The sequence below is a fragment of the Gorilla gorilla genome, chromosome 15, assembly GCF_029281585.2.
Source record: "Gorilla gorilla gorilla isolate KB3781 chromosome 15, NHGRI_mGorGor1-v2.1_pri, whole genome shotgun sequence".
In the NCBI taxonomy this organism is placed as follows: Eukaryota; Metazoa; Chordata; class Mammalia; order Primates; family Hominidae; genus Gorilla; species Gorilla gorilla.
Genome location: NC_073239.2, coordinates 108,068,523 through 108,087,465, shown reverse-complemented (window position 1 = coordinate 108,087,465; position 18,943 = coordinate 108,068,523). Strand labels below are relative to the sequence as shown.

The 18,943-nt window shown below is 45.4% G+C and overlaps 1 protein-coding gene and 1 non-coding gene across 10 annotated transcripts in view; both read right to left on the bottom strand.

The window, feature by feature from the left end:
• Window positions 1–18,943, bottom strand: part of DGLUCY (D-glutamate cyclase) — a 164,550-nt gene that overhangs the window by 86,640 nt on the left and 58,967 nt on the right. The window lies entirely within an intron of this gene.
• On the bottom strand, window positions 10,575–10,703 carry LOC115930713 (small nucleolar RNA SNORA11). Its single transcript, XR_004067328.1, has one exon. It is a non-coding gene; the product is annotated as a small nucleolar RNA SNORA11 (small nucleolar RNA).

Sequence of the window (18,943 nt, the reverse complement as noted above, 5' to 3'; positions counted from 1 at the left end):
ACACTCTCTTCTGTCCAACCATATTTCTACACAGCTGGCCATTTTTCAGCGAACCTAAGCATAAAAATAGAGTTTTCCCTGAGGCTTGGGGGTCTGCATTTTTTTTTTTTTTTGAGACAAAGTTTCGCTTTTGTTGCCCAGGCTAGAGTGTAATGGCACAATATCGGCTCACCGCAACCTCCACCTCCCGGGTTCAAGCAATTCTCCTGCCTCAGCCTCCCCAGTAGCTGGGATTACAGGCATGTACCACCACGCCTGACTAATTTTGTATTTTTAGTAGAGATGGAGTTTCTCCATGTTGGCCAGGCTGGTCTCAAACTCCTGACTTCAGGTAATCCACCTGCCTCAGCCCCCCAAAGTGCTGGGATTACAGGCGCAAGCCACCGTGCCTTTTTTTTTTTTTTTTTTTTTGAGACAGAGTCTTGCTCTGTCACCCAGGCTATAGGGCAGTGGTATGTCTCGGCTCACTGCAACCGCTTCCTCCCAGATTCAAGCAATTCTCCTGCCTCAGACTCCCGAGTAGCTGGGATTACAGGCTCCTACCACCATGCCTGGTTAATTTTTGTATTTTTAGTAGACAAGGGGTTTTCACCATGTTGGCCAGGCTGGTCTTGAACTCCTGACCTCAAGTGATCCGCCTGCCTTGGCCTCCCAAAGTGCTGGGGTTACAGGTGTGAGCCATAGCGCCTGGCCTGGGTCTGAATTTCTAAAGGCTCTCGTGTCACATAAAACTTTCATTAAGAAAATCTGTTATGCTTTTCTCTTGTTAACTTGTCTTTTGTTTTAGGAGTATTGGCTTTGATGGGAAGGAAAGGTATCACACCTTTTCTTTTACCCCTGTAGTATAAAAAGTGCTAATGTGGCCGGGCGCGGTGGCTCAAGCCTGTAATCCCAGCACTTTGGGAGGCCGAGGCAGGTGGATCACGAGGTCAGGAAATCGAGACCAACCTGGCTAACATGGTGAAACCCCGTCTCTACTAAAAACACAAAAATTAGCCGGGCATAGTGGCGGGCGCCTGTAGTCCCAGCTACTCGGGAGGCTCAGGCAGGAGAATGGCGTGAACCCGGGAGGCGGAGCCTGCAGTGAGCCGAGATTGCAGCACTGCACTCCAGCCTGGGCGACAGAGCCAGACTCCATCTCAAAAAAAAAAAAAAAAAAAATGCTAATGTATCCTAGCCAAGTTGGAATTACCCCAAGAATCCAAGATTGGTTTACTATTAGAAAAGTGATTCACGTAATTCATCATATGACCATGTTAACGGCAAAAAGATACTATCTCAATAAATGCAGAAAAAAATATTAGTAGCATTTAATATCTGTCAATAATAAAAACTCAACTAATTTGAACTAGAAGTTGATAAAGAACATCTAGCAAGGTTAAAAACAAAAACCAAAAACAGCAAAAGCCTATACCATACTTGTTTTTTTTTTTTTTTTTTTTTAATGAGGCAGAGCTTCGCTCTTGTTGCCCAGGCTGGAGTGCAGTGGCTCGATCTCGGCTCGCTGCAACCTCTGCCTCCCGGGTTCAAGTGATTCTCCTGCCTCAGTCTCCCGAGTAGCTGGGATTATAGGCATGCGCCACCATGCCTGGCTAATTTTTGTATTTTTAGTAGAGATGGGGTTTCACCATATTGGCCAGGCTGGCCTCAAACTCCTGACCTCAGGTGATCCGCCCGCTTTGGCCTCCCAAAGTTCTGGGATTACAGGCGTGAGCCACCGTGCCTGGCCTGCCTATACCATACTTAATGGTGAATGTTGAAAGCATCCCCGTGAAGATCAGGAGCAAGGCCTAAGAACTCCCAATACCATCATATTATATCAGCCTGTGTAGTAGAACAAGAATAAGAAAGCAAATAAAAATGTGTAAGGCAGCAGGGCACAGTGACTCATGCCTGTAATCCCAGCACTTTGGGAGGATAAGGCAGGAGGATTGCTTGTTCTCAGTTCTCAAGACCAGCCTAGAAAATATAGAGAAACCCTGTCTCTACAAAAAATTAAAAAATTAGCTGGGCATGGTGGTGTGCGGCTGTAGTCCCAGCTACTTCGGGAGGCTAGTGGGAGGATTGCTTGAGCCTGGGAGGGGGAGGTTGCAATGAGCAGAGATCACACCAATGCACTCCAGCCTGGGCTACAGAGTGAGATCCTGTCACAAAAAGAAAAAGAAAAAAATGTGTAAAGGCTTGGGAAGGAAGAAAAAACTTGCAGATATTATGATTGCGTGGAAAACCCAACATTATCTACAAATAAATTATTAAAATTAGTAAGTGAGTTCAGGAAGGTTTCTGTATATAAAATCAACATGTAAAAGTCAACTGCACTTCTATACACCAGTAACAGTTAGAAATGTAATTGTGAGGCCGGGCACGGTGGCTCATGCCTGTAATCCCAGCACTTTGGGTGGCCAAGGCAGGTGGATCATCTGAGGTCAGGAGCTTGAGAGCAGCCTGGGCAACATGGCGAAACCCTGTCTCTACTAAAAATACAAAAATTAGCCGAACGTGATGGCACAGGCCTGTAGTCCCAGCTACTCGGGAGGCTGAGGCAGGAGAATCGCTTGAACCTGGGAAGCCAAGGTTGCAGTGAGCTGAGAGGGCGCCACTGCACTCCAGCCTGGGTGACAGATGGAGACTCTATCCCAGAAAAAAAAAAAAGAAATGTAATTTTGAATGATACCATCTATAATAGCATGAATAAATATCAATTACCCAGGAATAAATCTAACAAAATATGTGAAATCGTTTATGGAAAATATGGTAAAACTTTACTTAAAGACATTAAAGAAGAACTAATAAATGGAGAGACAGCATGTTCACGACAGAAAGACGCAATGTTGTAAATATATCTGTTCTCCCTAAATTGTATATTCTAGGCAATTCCAATCAAAATCCTAACAGGTTTTTAAAAAGGAACTGAACACGCTGATTCCAAAACTTACAGGGAAGGGTCAAGGGCCAAAAAATAACAAATCGCTTTTAAACAAGAGCAACAGACAGGTATGTGTTGGGGTTGGGGGCTTGTCCTCTACCAGATATTAACACACAGAAAACTATGGTAATTAAGATGGAGTGAAAGAGCTCCCACAACTCAACTCAAAAAACAAATGAATAGTCCAATTAAATGGGCAAAGGACTCAAATGGCCCTTTCTCCAAAGAAGCTATACAAATGGCCACTGAGCACATGAAAAGACGCTCAACCTCATTACAGAACTGCAAATCAAAACCACAATGAGACACCACTTGACATACATTAGGATGGCTATTATCAAAGACAAAAGCAAAATTAGAAAAGAAGTATCGGTGAGGACATGGAGTAACTGGAACCCTTGTACATTGCTGGTGTGATGGTAAAACGGCGTAGCCCTCTGTGAAAACAGTATGGCTGTTCCTCAGAAGATTAACATTGGGCTACAGGCAGTGGCTCATGTCTGTAATCCCAGCACTTTGGGAGGTTGAGACGGGAGAATTGCTTGAGGCCAGGAGTATAAGACTATCCTAGGAAACATAGTAAGACCCCATCTCTAGAAAAAATATATATAATTTTTAAAAATTAAACATTGAACTACCATGTAATCCAGTAATTCCACTTCTGGTACATACCCAAAAGAATGGGAAGCAGAGATTCGAACAGATATTTGTATACCAATATTCATAGCAGTATTATCCACAATAGCCAAAAGGTGGAAGCCAATGTCCACTGATGGATGAATAGATAAACAAATTTGGTATATACAGACAATGGAATATTATTCAGCCTTTAAAAAGAATGAAAATCTTTGTTGTTGTTGTTGTTGTTGTTGTTGAGATGGAGTCTTGCTGTTGTCGCCCAGGCTGGAGTGCAGTGGCAAGATCTCGGCTCACTGCAACCTCCGCCTCCTGGGTTCAAGCAATTCTCCTGCCTCAGCCCCCCAAGTAGCTGAGATTACAGACGTCTGCTACCACGCCCAGCTAATTTTTGTATTTTTAGTAGAGACAGGGGTTTCACCATGTTGGCCAGGCTGGTCTCTAACTCCTGACCTCCGGTGATCCGCCCACTTCAGCCTTCCAAAGTGCTGGGATTACAGGCGTGAGCTACCGCGCACAGCCAAAAAAGAATGAAATTCTGATATATGCCATAACATGGGTGTACCTTGGAGACATGAAAGACATTATAAGTAAAAGAAACTAGACACAAAAGGACTAATATTATATGATTCCACTGATATGAGGGACCTGGAATGGTCAAATTCATAAAGATGGAAAGTAAAATGGTAGTTGCTAGGGGCTGGGGGAAGGGAGGGATGACTGAGGAGTTGCAGTTTGGGAAGATGAAAAAGTTCTGGCTGGGCGCAGTGGCTCACGCCTGTAATCCCAGCACTTTGGGAGGCCGAGGCCGGTGGATTACCTGAGGTCAGGAGTTCGAGACCACCCTGGCCAACATGGCAAAACCCCATTTCTACTAAAATACAAAAATTAGCTGGGCGTAGTGGCGGGTGCCTGTAATCCCAGCTACTTGAGAGGCTGAGGCAGGAGAATCGTTTGAACTCAGGAGGTGGAGGTGGAGGTGAGCCGAGATTGTGCCACTGCACTCCAGCCTGGGTGACAGAGCAAGACTGTGTCTCAAGAAAAAAAAAAAAAAAAGAAAAAGTTATGGGTCTCCCAAGTATCTTGGACTACAGGCATGCACCACCATGCTAAGCTAATTGTTTTATTTTTTTGTAGAGATGGGATCTCACTATGTTGCCCTGCCTGGTCTTGAACTCCTAGGCTCAAGTGATCCTCCCACCTTTACCTTCCAATGTGCTGGAATTATAGGAGTGAGGTACCACACCCTGCCCATAGTAATTAATATTTATTGTACTTACAAAAATATTGGTCTACAATGAATTTTGGAAAAAAATGAAGTTCAACACAGGAAATTTGAGAGCTCAGGGAAAACAAGACAAAATAAAACCCATAGCCATGTCTGGAAACTTGATTTCTGACACAGAGGGAATTGCAGACAAGTGGGTACAAAAGTAAAATTGGGGCCAGGTGCAGTGGTGCACACCTGTAATCCCAACACTTTGGGAGGCCAAGGTGGGCAGATCACCTGAGGTCAGGAGTTTAAGATCAGCCTGACCAACATGGAGAAACCCTGTCTCCACTAAAAATACAAAATCAGCTGGGTGTGGTGGCACACCCTTGTAATCCCAGCTACTTGGGAGGCTGATGCAAGAGAATTACTTGAACCCAGGCAGAGGTTGCAGTGAGCTGAGATCGTGCCATTGCACTCCAGCCTGGGCAACAAGAGCGAAACTCCGTCTGAAAATAAATAAATAAAAGTAAAATTGGAAGCTAATTATCAGTAACAAAAATCAAATCCAGGTAGATCAAATACTTAAATATGAAGTACGAAATATGAAGGATGAAATTAGAAACTTTTATAACAGGAAAGAATATCTCAAGTTGGTGGACACAGGAAGGGGAACATCACACACCGGGGCCTGTGGTGGGGTGGGGGAAGGGGGGAGGGATAGCATAGGAGATATACCTAATGCAAATGACGAGTTAATGGGTGCAGCACACCAACATGGCACATGTATACATATGTAACAAACCTGCACGTTGTGCACATGTACCCTACAACTCGAAGTATAAGAAAAAAAAAAGACGTTAGGCTTATAACCAACTATATCAGTAATGACAATGAATGTAAATGGAATAAAATTGCCCATAAAAAGACAAAAAAAAAAAAAAAGAGAATATCTCAAGTTGGGAAAGGTTTCCTAGAGAAGATAAATTTGACATCAAAATTAAGAACTTCTGTCCAAAAGTCACCATAAATAAAATGCAAAAGCATTCCCAAACTGCAAGTAGATATACGAGCATATAACACTGAGACAGGCATGATATTCCGTGTCTATAATCCTAGCATTTTGGAAGGCCAAGACAGGAAGATCACTGGAGGCCAGGAGTTCCAGACCAGCCTGGCCAACATGGTAAAACCTCGTCTCTACTAAAAATACCAAACTTAGCCGGGCGTGGTAGTACGTGGCTGTAATCCCAGCTACTTGGGAGGGTGAGAGGCAGAAGGCTTGCTTGAGCCGGGGAGGTTGAGGCTGCAGTAAGTCATGTTATTGCCCCTGCACTCCAGCCTGAGCAACAAAGCGAGACCCTGTCACAAAAAGAAAAAAACATAAAACTGATATGGAATAATTACCATCCAGAATATATAAAGAAATCTCATTAATCAATAAGAAAAAGATCACCCCTTCATTAAAAAAATGGGGAGAAAGATATAAATAGGCATTTACAGTACAGAAAAAACAGTTGGTTTATAACTATGAAAAGATTATGCACTGTTAGCTGGGTGTGGTGGTGCACATCTGTGGTCCCAACTACTTGGGAGGCTGAGGTGGTAAGATCGCTTGAGCCCAGGAGGTTGAGGCTGCATGAGCTGTGACCGCACGACTGCACTCCAGCCTGGGTGACGGAATGAGACCTTGTCTCAAATAAAAATAAATAAATAAGAAAAGATTCTTGGCCAGGTGCGGTGGCTCACACCTGTAATCCCAGCACTTTGGGAGGCCAAGGAGGGCGGATCACAAGGTCAAGAGATCGAGACCATCCTGGCCCATATGGTGAAACCCCGTCTCTACTAAAAATACAAAAATTAGCTGGGCATGGCGGCTTGTGCCTGTAGTCCCAGCTACTCGGGAGGCTGAGGCAGGAGAATGGCTTGAACCCAGGAGGCGGAGGTTGCAGGTTGCCAGTTGCTGAGATCGTGCCACTGCACTCCAGCCTCCTGACAGAGCAAGACTCTGTCTAAAAAAAAAAAAAAAAAAAGAAAGAAAAGATTCTTCACTTCAAGAGTAATTAAATACATGCAAATTATAACTATAATGAGACACAGGCCACACTTGAGGGGTTGACAAAAATTAAAATCGACAAGAATGAAGTCAACCGAAACACTATTACTGACTTGTAGTGCAAGGGTTGATTGTTATAAACCACTTTAGGGAAAAAAATTAGCATTATCCCATAGAGTGGAAGCACCTTTAAACCTAGCAATCCATTCTTAGTTATACACTCTAAACAGTACATGCAATGTGGGAAAATCATACAATGTAACACTATGCAGTGGTGAAAAATAAACTACAGCTACCTGCATCAACACAAACGAAGCTCAAAAACATCATGTTGAGGCCGGGCGCGGTAGCTCATGCCTGTAATCCCAGCACTTTGGGAGGCCAAGGCGGGCGGATCACCTGAGGTCGGGAGTTCAAGACTAGCCTGACCAATATGGAGAAACTCCCATCTCTACTAAAAATACAAAATTAGCCAGGCGTGGTGGCACATGTCTGTAATCCCAGCTACTAGGGAGGCTGAGGCAGGAGAATCGCTTGAACCCGGAAGGCGGAGGTTGCGGTGAGCTGAGATTGCGCCATTGCACTCCAGCCTGGGCAACAAGAGTGAAACTCCGTCTCAGAAAAAAAAAAGAAAAAACATCATGTTGAATAAAAGTCACAGCAATATAGCATATTCTTTTTTTTTTTAATTTTTAATTTTGTAGTGAAGGGGTCTCCCTATATTGCCCAGGCTGGTCTTGAATTCCTAGGCTTCAGCAACCCTCCTGCCACAGCCTCTGAAAGTGCTGGGATTACAGGCATGAGTCACCATACCCGGCTAGCATATTCTTATATACAGCATTAAAATAGGCTTCTGGGCTTTGCAAAACCGAACCATGTAGTACTTAGAGGCTTAACGGTATGTGTGTAAAGGAAAACTATAAAGAAAAGCATGAAATCTGTAATTTCCCTCAGGTAGAGACAGGAGAGCACATGACTGGGGAGAAGCACATATAGAAGCTTCTAAGAAACTGACTCTGATCTATTTCTTAACTTGGATCGTAGGGACACAGTTGTTTACTATTCTTTAAGTTGAACATATGGCTTATATGTATATAGATTTCACAATTTTTAAAAACTTAAAAGAAAGGATAAAAAGTGTGTAGATGATGGCTAAGGATGCAGGAATAGAACTGGGTCCCCTGAGGCTCAAAGCAGACGCTAGGCGGATTGTCAGGCTTCTGACCCACTGGAGAATGCAAACCAAGAATGTGCTGAGAGCCCAGCCCCTTAACATTTGATTTTGTCTCCCTAGCATTTTTTTTTTCTTTCAGAAACTGTCTTTCCCCCAACCCAGAAGGGCTGCCAATCATGTGGCCTTACCTGTCCCATCAATAGTGCCATGTGACTCAGGCCAACTAACCAGGGTATTTCCACTCATCTGGCCTCGGTGGTTATTTAATACAGGGGGTGAGCAGAGGTCCCAAGCGAGTCCATTCAGAGCCCTTCCTGTGTCTTCTGTTGCAACAACTCAGAATCTAAGAGGATTGCTAGACATAAATGCATTGTGAGCCTAGAGCTCCATGAAAATCAGCCTGAAATCCCATTAAAACCAGTAGAAAGACAAGCAGAGAGAAGGGCTGGAGAGTAACAGGGGACAAAGCGGGGCTGAGAAACAAAGTCCTTATCCTGTCATTTAGGTATCTGGATCCAGCCTTTCCTGCTTCCCAGTTATATAGGCTAATACAATCCCCTTTCTGGATCTTTCTTTTATTTTTTGTTTTACTTTATTTTTTTGGTTTGAGACAGAGTCTCGCTCTGTCACACAGGTGGGAGTGCAGTGGTGTGATCATGGCTCATTGTGACCTCCATGCCTGCACTCAAGTGATCCTCCCACTTCAGCCTCTCCAGTAGCTAAGACTACAGGCACATGCCACCACCCCCATGCCCGGCTAATATTTTTATGGGTTTTTTTTTTTTTGTAGAGATGGGGTTTCTCCATGTTGCCCAGGCTGGTCTTGAACTCCTCGGCTCAAGCAGTCCACCTGCCTCAGCCTCCCAAAGTGCTGGGATTATAGGTGTCAGCCACCGTACCAGCCTGGATCTTTCTTAACATCAATTGCAATCAAGTGTCCTAAGTAACTCAGAATTCTGTACCAGGAGCAGGGTTTTGCAAATGACAGACCCTAATATCTGGAATTTGCTGTGTTGAGGTGGGTGTAAGGTGGGGTCTCCCTTCCTGACTCGGGGGTGAGCAACACCTCTCAAGTGGTGCAAGGTAGCCAAAGCCTCTCCTGTTGAGCCCAGTGAGTCAGACCACATGCTCAATGAGGCTGGAAATTGGTAGGACTTGTTTAAAAAAAAAAAAAAAAAAGCCAGGTGCCTGGGGTGTGCTGCCCCTTCTTCAGCCTTCAGTAAGCTCGGTGAGAAAAAGATGCACTTTAGTCCCAGTTGACCTTTCTGAAAGCAGGGAAGGAGAAAAGAAAGCCATGAGTTTCTCTTTCCGCCTGGGGCAAGTAATTCAGCTGAGCTGAGAACCAGAAAATCATATTTCAGGATTGCAAAAGTCAGATTCCCTGCCCCAGGCTAGCAGCACAGGTAAAGGCTGGGAGAAGGAGGACACAGTGTGAGAGGGGATAGAAACCGGAAGAAGCAGTTTCCCCTGGCTCCCTGCCAGCCGCTTCTGCCCTGCGTTCCCTGCCTGGCCAAACCGCAAACAGCCTGAAGGCAAGGGCCAGACAGCCCGGCCTCATCCCTTTGGCCCAGGCCCAGTGTGTTGGGGCAGAGGCCAGAAGGCTGCAGTCTGAAGGAAGACTCAGGGAGAACAGGGTGTAGAGGGGGCAGGTGTAGCGAGGACAAGGTCCAGATTCTACAGCATGACTTGACTTGAGTTTCTAGCTCCAGTTGGCAGCTCACAGAGTTATCAGAAAATGGACTAAGGTCCTGGCATGGTGGCTTACGCCTGTAATCCCAGCACTTTGGAAGGGTAAGGCAGGACTGCTTGAGGCCAGGAGTTCAAGACCAGCCTGGGCAACACAGCAAGATCCTGTCTCTACAAAATATTTAAAAATTACCCAGGCACGGTGGCACATGCCTGTGGTTCTAGCTACTTGGGAGGCTGAGGTGGGAGGATGGCTTGAGATTGGGAGGTTGAGGCTGTAGTGAGCCATACTTGTGCCACTGCACTTCAGCCTGGGTGACAGAGGGAAATTCTATCTCAAAAAAAAAAAAAAAAAAAAAAAAGAGTATCATCAAGGCCTGACTGAGAAGAATGTACATCGGCCAGCTTTGCTTGGATGTGGGCAGCCTGTACCACACTGGGGTGGTGCATTTCTGGAATTGTTTATGTGGAAAAGGCCATGGGTGGATGCCAGGCAGTCAAGGGGTGGAGTGCAGTGGCTATCTATTTATTTCTGCCCTACAGGGGGTGGAATTGTGGCCCCCAAAGAGATAAATCCAAGTCCCAACCCTCACCCCATACCTGTGAATATGACTTTATTTGGAAAACGGGTCTTTGCAGATGCAATTAAGTGAAAGATCTTGAGATGAGATTATTATGGATTAATTGAGTGGACCCTAAAACCAGTAACACATTTTTTTGTGTGTGGTGGAGATGCGGTCTTTCTATATTGCCCAGGCTTGTCTCAAACTCCTGGGCTCAAGCAGTTCTCCCACCTTGGCCTCCCAAAGTGCTGAGATAACAGGCCTGAGCCACCGCACCTGGTCTGACACGTTTTTTGTTTTTGTTTTTGTTTTTAGTTTTTTCAATGTGTAGGGCATTTGTTTGTAGGGAGGTCACAAGCTCTGTGTCCCTTGTCACAATGACCCCAGATTCCTATTGGGTGTGTTGTAAACAGAGGAGGCATTCTTTGGGCCCCCTGCTCTGAGCACACCCCAACACATGTAATTATAAGAAAGAAGGCACAGACATGACAGTAGAAACACAGAAGGGGCCATCCTGTGAAGATGGAGGCAGAGATTGGAGTGACGCAGCTACAGTCCAAGGAACTCCAAGGATTTGCTGGGGCCACAGAAGCTGCAAGAGGCAAGGAAGGATCATTCCCTAGAGGCATCAGAGGGAATACAGTCCCCCTAATACATTGACGTAGAACTCCTACCCCCCAGAGCTGTGAGATAAGAGATTTCTGTTGCTTTTAGCCACGAAGTAAGTTGGGATTTGTTGTGGCAGCCCTAAGAAACCATTACGTGCCCAGCAAATTGGAAAAGTGTCCCCCAGTACCCAGTGGGGCTGTCAGTCACTATCTCAGACCTAGGTGACAATCAAAATAGCCCATCCTCCTTAGCACAATGCTTGGGTTGAGGATGGTCACATGACCCCAGCTAGCCAACCAGAGTTATCCTTTGAATTTGTTTTGTTTTGTTTTGTTTTTTAGAGACTGTGTCCTGCTCTGTCACCCAGGCTAGAGTACAGTGGCAAGATCTTGGCTCACTGCAGCCTCCACCTCCTCGGTTCAAGCAATTCTCCTGACTCAGCCTCCTGAGTAGCCCAGGCTCGGCTAATTTTTGTATTTTTAGTAGAGACAGGATTTCACCATGTTGGCCAGGCTGATCTTGAACTCCTGACCTCAGGTGATCTGCCTGCCTTGGTCTCCCAAAGTGTTGGGATTACAGGAGTGAGCCACCGTGCCCAACCTTAACCTTTGTATTTGTATAGCTGTCGGGAAAGAAGTATTTCTTACCTCTGAAACTGCTAGACACAGGGACAATGTGAGCATAGGCTGCCAGTGGTCATTTGTCACCCCACAGAGAGAGCTGGCTCGAGAAGGAAGCCAACAGAGAAGAAAGCAGAGAGCCAAGAGTGAAAAGAGGCAGGGCTTGACGCTGTCATCCCTGGCCCTACAAGCAACCCTATCTAAACACAGTTCTATCTCTGGACAAACAAACTTACCTAAACACAGATCTATCTCTGGGCTTTTCTGCCAGTCACTTCCCCTTTTCTGCTCAAATCAATTTGAGACAAGATCGCAGCCATTCCAGAGGGCAGATTCTGCAGCAAGTACGTGTTTGAAATGCTTGTTCCCCGGTGCCATAAAGAAATAGTACTTGAACATAAATTTAATTTCCTCAGCAAGGCCATTTTTACACTTTCTGCAGAAAGGGTACACTCGCCAGTAGTTGTGCCCCATGAGTATATCGAACAAAGGAGACAGGGTCATTTATAACCTGATGCGTCCACCCTACTGCTGTGTCCAGTTTCCATTGGCTGGAATGGGACCTCAGATCCTGTATTTGTCCCGATTGGCTAGCAACTTAGAACCTTTTAAAAGAGGCAAAGACAGAGGAGAACAAAGGAAGGAGGAAGTAACTTGTGCAATGTTGAGAAAGGTAAAAACACCTTCAAGTAAGGAAGAGGAACAGGCTATGACCTAATACTTGCTTGGACCAGTATAAGCATGCCAGGGCAAATATTCAGGCTAAATTGTGGGAGCTAAGAACATTAAAGTACATTGATTTCTTTATTATGGATAGCAGATATTTAAGAATGTTAGCACAGGTCTTTGAATAAATTTTGCTTCTAAGAGAAGTTACTATTTATTCCTAATTAGATGGGAAGGAAAGTCTTTGAAGAGGAACCTCTACTTCACTTTTTACTGATGTCTCAAGTACAGCAGGTAAAAATCTCATCAGAACAAACAACAAAGGCTTCTATGAAACAGGACGATTTGTTTCTGATTAACCACAGAATCAGAATGAGTTACAACCAACCCCTGTGTAACAGGACACTTTCCTTGGCCCGGGTAACACGGCCTTCCACCAGCACTTTCTTCAGGCCTCAGAGAACTCGTGGTTGAAAAAAGCCATGCCATTCACAGAAAGCCTAATCTGCCAGGAATTAACAAGCAGCTATGCCCACAGTGGACCTGTTTCCTACCTCCAGCCTGAAGTCCTGCTGAACTGTCAACCCCATAGACCAAATGCAGTAATACAATAAATGTGGAAACCCCAGAGAGAAGAGGAGGCATCAGGAGGAGGGAGGATGGTGCTTCCATTTGCTCAGCTCCTTGACAGCAAATTAGTGAGGAGCAGCTGCTTCACTCCCAGTTGGCTGGGTCTGCTGCTTTTAAAAGTCTGACTATTGGCAGGGTGTGGTGGCTCACGCCTGTAATCCCAGCACTTTGGGAGGCCGAGGTGGGTGGATCACGAGGTCAGGAGATGGAGACCATCCCAGCCAACATGGTGAAACCCCGTCACTACTAAAAATACAAAAATTAGCCGGGCATGATGGCATGCGACTGTAGTCCCAGCTACTCAGGAAGTTGAGGTAGGAAAATTGCTTGAACCGGGAGGCAGAGGTTGCAGTAAGCCAAGACTGCACCACTGCACTCCAGCCTGGGTGACAGAGTGAGACTCCATCTCAAAAAAAAAAAAAAAAAAAGTCTGATTATTAAATTAAAGCCAAAAGATGCGTTCTTAAAACATTGAAAAAAACAGGCTGGATGCAGTGGCTCATGCGTGTAATCCCAGCACTTTGGCACGCCAAGGCTGGCGAACTGTTTGAGCCCAGAAGTTCAAGACTAGCCTAGCAACATGGTGAAACCCTGTCTCTACAAAAAATCAGCTGGCTGTGGCGGTGCACACCTGTAGTCCCAGCTACCTGGGAAGCTGAGGTCAGAGGATCATCTAAACCCAGGGGGTTGAGGTTGCAGTGAGCCGTGACTGTGCCACTGCACTCCAGCCTGAGGGACAAAGTGAGACCCTGTCTTGAAAAAAATAATCAGAAACAACCTGAAGTGCTGTTACAATGGACCTAAACTTGATGCACTAGGCTCCATGAGTGAGAGTTTAACGTTTCTGGAAGCATACAGTTCATTCTTTTTTTTTTTTTTTTAACTGTCTCTACCTCATCTCTCCCAACCTAGCGCGTCAGTATGACAGTTTTCCCAAACAGGGCTGCTCCGTTTCTAAATATTCACAAGTGCCATTTGCCAGGGCCTGCCAGGGCAGCGTTTATTGCTTCAAGATGTGCGCTAATATCAAGTGGCTTTGCAGCATGGGAATATGCTTGGCTGGGCCCCTCCGTTTACTGTCAAACTGATACCTTGGAATCCTGCTCTTATAAATGTTCTGTTGTGTGTTCGTTACTTGACATTTTTGGAAACACCCAAGTTAGACCTATAAAAATGGATTGACTCCTCTGTGATGATCCAGGTACTCATGATGCTTCAAGTCCGGTGGCCGTCACTAGTAACTAAGGTGGTGTTGGCCGAACAGAGTTCTCCCCGAGCACAGGGAGCAACTCTTGATTGTCTCTGTGGCTCAGGTGCCTGTCTCCTGCTAAGCCTAAGTCCTCCAAAGACAGGGACTGTGTCTTATCTGTCTTTATAGCCCACAAACCCAGAGTAGTGCCGGCTACATAGTAAGTGCCTCTTTGTTGAATGAAATGCAGCCTTAAGAAAAGAAAGAACTAGCCAAGCACCGTGGCTCACGCCTGTAATCCCAGCACTTTGGGAGGCTGAGGCAGGCGGATCACAAGGTCAGGAGTTTGAGACCAGCCTGGCCAATATAGTGAAACTTTGTCTCTACTAAAAATACAAAAATTAGCCAGACATGGTGGCAGGTGCCTATAGTCCCAGCTACTCCTACTCAGGAGGCTGAGGCAGGAGAATCACTTGAACCCGGGAGGTGGAGGTTGCAGTAAGCCGAGATCGAGCCACTTCACTCCAGCCTGGGTGACAGAGTGAGACTCCATCTCAAAAAAAAAAAAAAAAAAAGAACTTTTTTCTTTTATTATAGTTAAAATACACATAATATTGACCATCTTAATCATTTTAAAGTGTACAATTCAGTAACATTAAATACACTCACAGTGATATGCAATGTCATAATTTTTAATTTAAAAGAAAAAAAATCTTTCTTTTTTTCTTTTAAAGGTGCAATGGCTCACGCCTGTAATCCCAACACTTTGGGAGGCCAAGGCGGGAGGACTGACTGAGCCCAGAAGTTTGAGACCAGCCTGTGCAACACAGTGGAACCCCATCTCTACAAAAAATAAAAAATTAGCTGGGCAGGGTGGCACGTACCTGTGTTCCCAGCTACTCAGGAGACTGAGGTGGGAGCCCAGGAGGTCAAGGCTTAAGTGAGCTGTGGTTGTTGAACCACTGCACTCCAGCCTGGGGAACAGGGTGGGACCCTGTCTCAAAAAAAAATAAAAAAATAAAAAAAAAAAGCTCCTTAATAAAATTACTCTAAATAGGTTAACAGTTTTTTCTAAGAAAAAAAAAAAAGATATCATACAGAGCCTGATTTCAAGGCAATCTAGACAACAAGGTGTGAATACTGTTCTCCACTAAATACAACTGCTATCACTTCTTAGCTCTTCTGTGATCATCTCCCAGTGCTCAAAACGTATTCATCAAGCAAATGTGTTGAGCACTCTGTTAGATGATGGGAATAAACAGATGAGCAGACATGGCCAGTGCCTGTGAGGTGCTTAAAGATCAGAGAAGAGACAGATGCTTATTTCTAATTCCCCATGCTATACTGTGAACCTCTTAAGGGTAGGGGTTTTTGTCATTTTTTTCCCCCTGCTCTATCCCCAGTATACTGAACAGTGCCTGGCACACTATAGGCATTTTAAAAATACTTGATGAATAGATAAATAACGAAAATCTGGCTGGGGAAGAAGGAGAAGGCTTCACTGAAGACATTAGTTGAGTTTGTTCTTGAAATTATTATTATTATTATTATTATTATTTTTGAGATGGAGTCTCACTCTGTCACCCAGGCTGGAGTGCAGCGGCGCGATCGCCACCACATCTGGCTAATTTTTGTATTTTTAGTAGAGATGGGGTTTCACCATGTTGGCCAGGCTGGTCTCGAACTCCTGATTTCAGGTGATCCACCCACCTCGGCCTCCCAACGTGCTGAGATTACAGGCGTGAGCCACTGCGCCCAGCCAAAAATATTATTTCTTGAAGAAAGAGTTACAGACATCCCCACAGGAGAGGAGGGTCTTCTCAGAAGCTTAGGTACAGAGCAGGTAGCATGATTGGAGGTGGAGTAGGTCATGGAAAGAGCCATACAGTTCACTCTTTTCCCATTTAGAGAGCACTTTCTGTGTGTCGGGCAATGTGCTTAAGCACTGGAGCTGCTAATGAGGAAGAGGCAAGGAAAACTGTGTTGACAGTGTCTGGCAGGTATGGCCTGGGAGACATTGCATGAGCTTTGACAGACAGCTGGAAATCAGCACTAGGAGAAAGGTTGAAGAAGTCTCTGTAGGTGACAGTGTGAGTGGTTGGCACACCTGGGGTAAAGAGGGAGAGGGGCTGGGAAGATAGACGAACAGATGCTTGGGAGGGAGCATGTGCATAACCTGAAGGAGTATGAGCTTCATCTAAGAGCCCCAGGAGCACTAAGGGTAGGAGGATCCCCTGAGCAGGCAGCACTTGGTGGAGGATGAATGTGAAGAAGAACATCCCTCAGAGACCCTCTGTCGTAACTATTTGAGAAGGAAATCAAGGCTTTCCCCAAAGTGAGAGAATGAGAGGAAGGGCTGATTTGAGGAACTGGAAGAGGTAGACTCGCCAGAACCTGATACCTGATTGAATGTATGCAAAAGGTGCAATGAAAGAAAGGAATCACAAATAATTATCAGGGCCAGGTCGGGTGGCTCATGCCTGTAATCCCAGCACTTTGGGAGGCTGCGGCAGGTGGCTCACCTGAGGACAGAGTTCAAGACCAGCCTGGCCAACATGGTGAAATGCTGTCTCTACTAAAAATACAAAAATTAGCCAGGCGCGGTGGTGGGTGCCTGTAATCCCTGCTACCCAGGAGGCTGAGGCAGGAGAATGGCTTGGACCCAGGAGGTGGAGGCTGCAGGTTGCAGTGAGCTGAGATAGCGTGATTGCACTGCAGCCTGGGTGACAAGAGTGAAACTCCATCTCAAAAAACAATAATAATAATAATTATCAGATTTCTTTTTCCTGGGATGGGCAACTAGCTAACTGTGCCATTCATGAAAATAAATACAAGAAGAGACTGATGAGGAATTTGGTTTTAGAATGTTAAGTAGGAGCAGCCTGTGAGACAGCCCCAGGCAGAGGTCCATGACAGGGTGGACATTCAGCACCAGAAGTCAGGAAGGACACCTGCCCGGAGGAGGGAGAGCTGCGAGGCATCAGCTTTTGCGTGGCTGAGGACACTAAGTGTTATTAGTCAGGGTTCTCTAGATGGGACAGGACTAACATGACGGGGAGTTTATTAAGGAGTATTGACTCACACCATCACAAGGTGAAGTCCCACAATAGGCTGTCTGCAAGCTGAGGAGCAGGGAAGCCAGTCCAAGTCCCAAAACCTCAAAAGTAGGGAAGCCAACAATGCAGCCTTCAGTCTCAGGCCAAAGCCCTGAGAGCCCCTGGCAAACCACTGGTGTAAGTCCAAGAGTCCAAAGCTGAAGAACCTGGAGTCAGATGTTTGAGGGCAGGAAGCATCCAGCACGGGAGAAAGATGAAGACTGAAAGACTCGGCCAGTCTAGTCCTTCCATGTTCCTCTGCCTGCTTTTGTCCTAGATGAGCCAGCAGCTGATTAGATGGTGCCCACCCAGATTGAGGGCAGGTCTGCCTCTCCCAGTTCACTGACTCAAATGTTAATCTCCTTTTGGCAACACCCTCACAGGAACAAGACTTTACATCCTTCGATCCAATCCAGTTGACACTCAACATTAAGCCATCACACCGAGGGAGAGGGCAGAAGGCAGGAAGGGCTGTGGGTGGAACACAGAGACCCAGGGGATATTTAGGGAGTGAGTGGAACAGGAGGTCTCTTTGAAGGAAATGGAAAAAAAATGTCCAGCAAAGTAGGGTGGGAACTTAGAAAAAGTAGCACTGCAGTGAGAAAGAGTCTTCAGGTATGGGAGCACAGTGGTACCAAAGGTCCAGAAAGACAAGGTCAGATCAAGGTAGAAAAGCCTGGGAAGTTTGGACAGGGAAACAGAGTGGGTCAGGGAATATGAGTGAAAGGATATGTACAACTCTGAGGTATATCATTTAGAAGGGAGCTGTTTGCCCTCTAATTCCTCCCCTCTTCGCACTACAGGCAGGAACAGAAAGTGAAGGTGATGTTGAGTCAGTTTTGACTATGCAGAAAAGGGAGCAACAAGATGGAGGAAGCTGGGTTCCTCAATGACCCTGTGGAGCAGAGTTGTTTGCCTGTCCTGGACTGACCATTTACCTCTTAGCTATTATGTGAAAGAGGAAAAATCTTCTACCCTTTTTGAGCAAATGTATTTTGGGATCTTTTTTACAATTTAGCCTATACCCTAACTAATACAGAGTATCTCCCAAAGGCACAGATAATAATAATTTTAGTAGTAGTAGTATAATTAAATTTTTTTTTTAACTTTTTAGGTAGACTTTTTAGGGTCTCACTATGTTGCCCAGGCTGGTTTCGAACTCCCAAGTTCAAGCAATCCTCCTTCCTTGGCCTCACAAAGTGCTGGGATTACAGGCATGAGCCACCGTGCCTGGCCCCACTGATAGGAATATTTCTTGAAAGTATAAACCAAAAGTAAAATTCTAAGCCCTTCAACCAATTGAATGGACCCCCTTTCAGCCAAGGGCATTCCAAAGAAACCTGAAATACTAGTCCAGGCCATGATGGGAGGTGAATGGCTGAACATGCCTCGTTATCCCCCACCACTTGGGAGTTTAGATACAACTGACCAGCATTAACATTAAAACAGAGATCTTAAGACAGACAAAAGAGACTCTTTGTAGCCATAAGATACCAAATTCCAACCTGACTCTATCAAATGACAGATAAAGAAGGAAATCAAAATATCTTACCCCCAAATATGTTTCTTCACCATATTTTGAAACTGCTTTTTGCATCTGTAAATCTATTAACTAGCTCTTTCCCCTTCCAAGTCCTCCCACCCTGAAGAGAGTTATGAAGAGTCTGGCACCTTTTAAGGCCTGATAAGAGAGATTCACCTGTAATCCCAGCACTTCAGGAGGCTGAGGCAGGTGGATCACTTGGAGGTCAGGAGTTCAAGACCAGTGTGGCCAACATGGTGAAACCCTGGCTCTACTAAAAATCTAAAAATACAAAAATTAGCCAGGCGTGGTGGGGGTGGTGGTGCCTGTAATCCCAGCTACTTGGGAGGCTTAAGGAGGT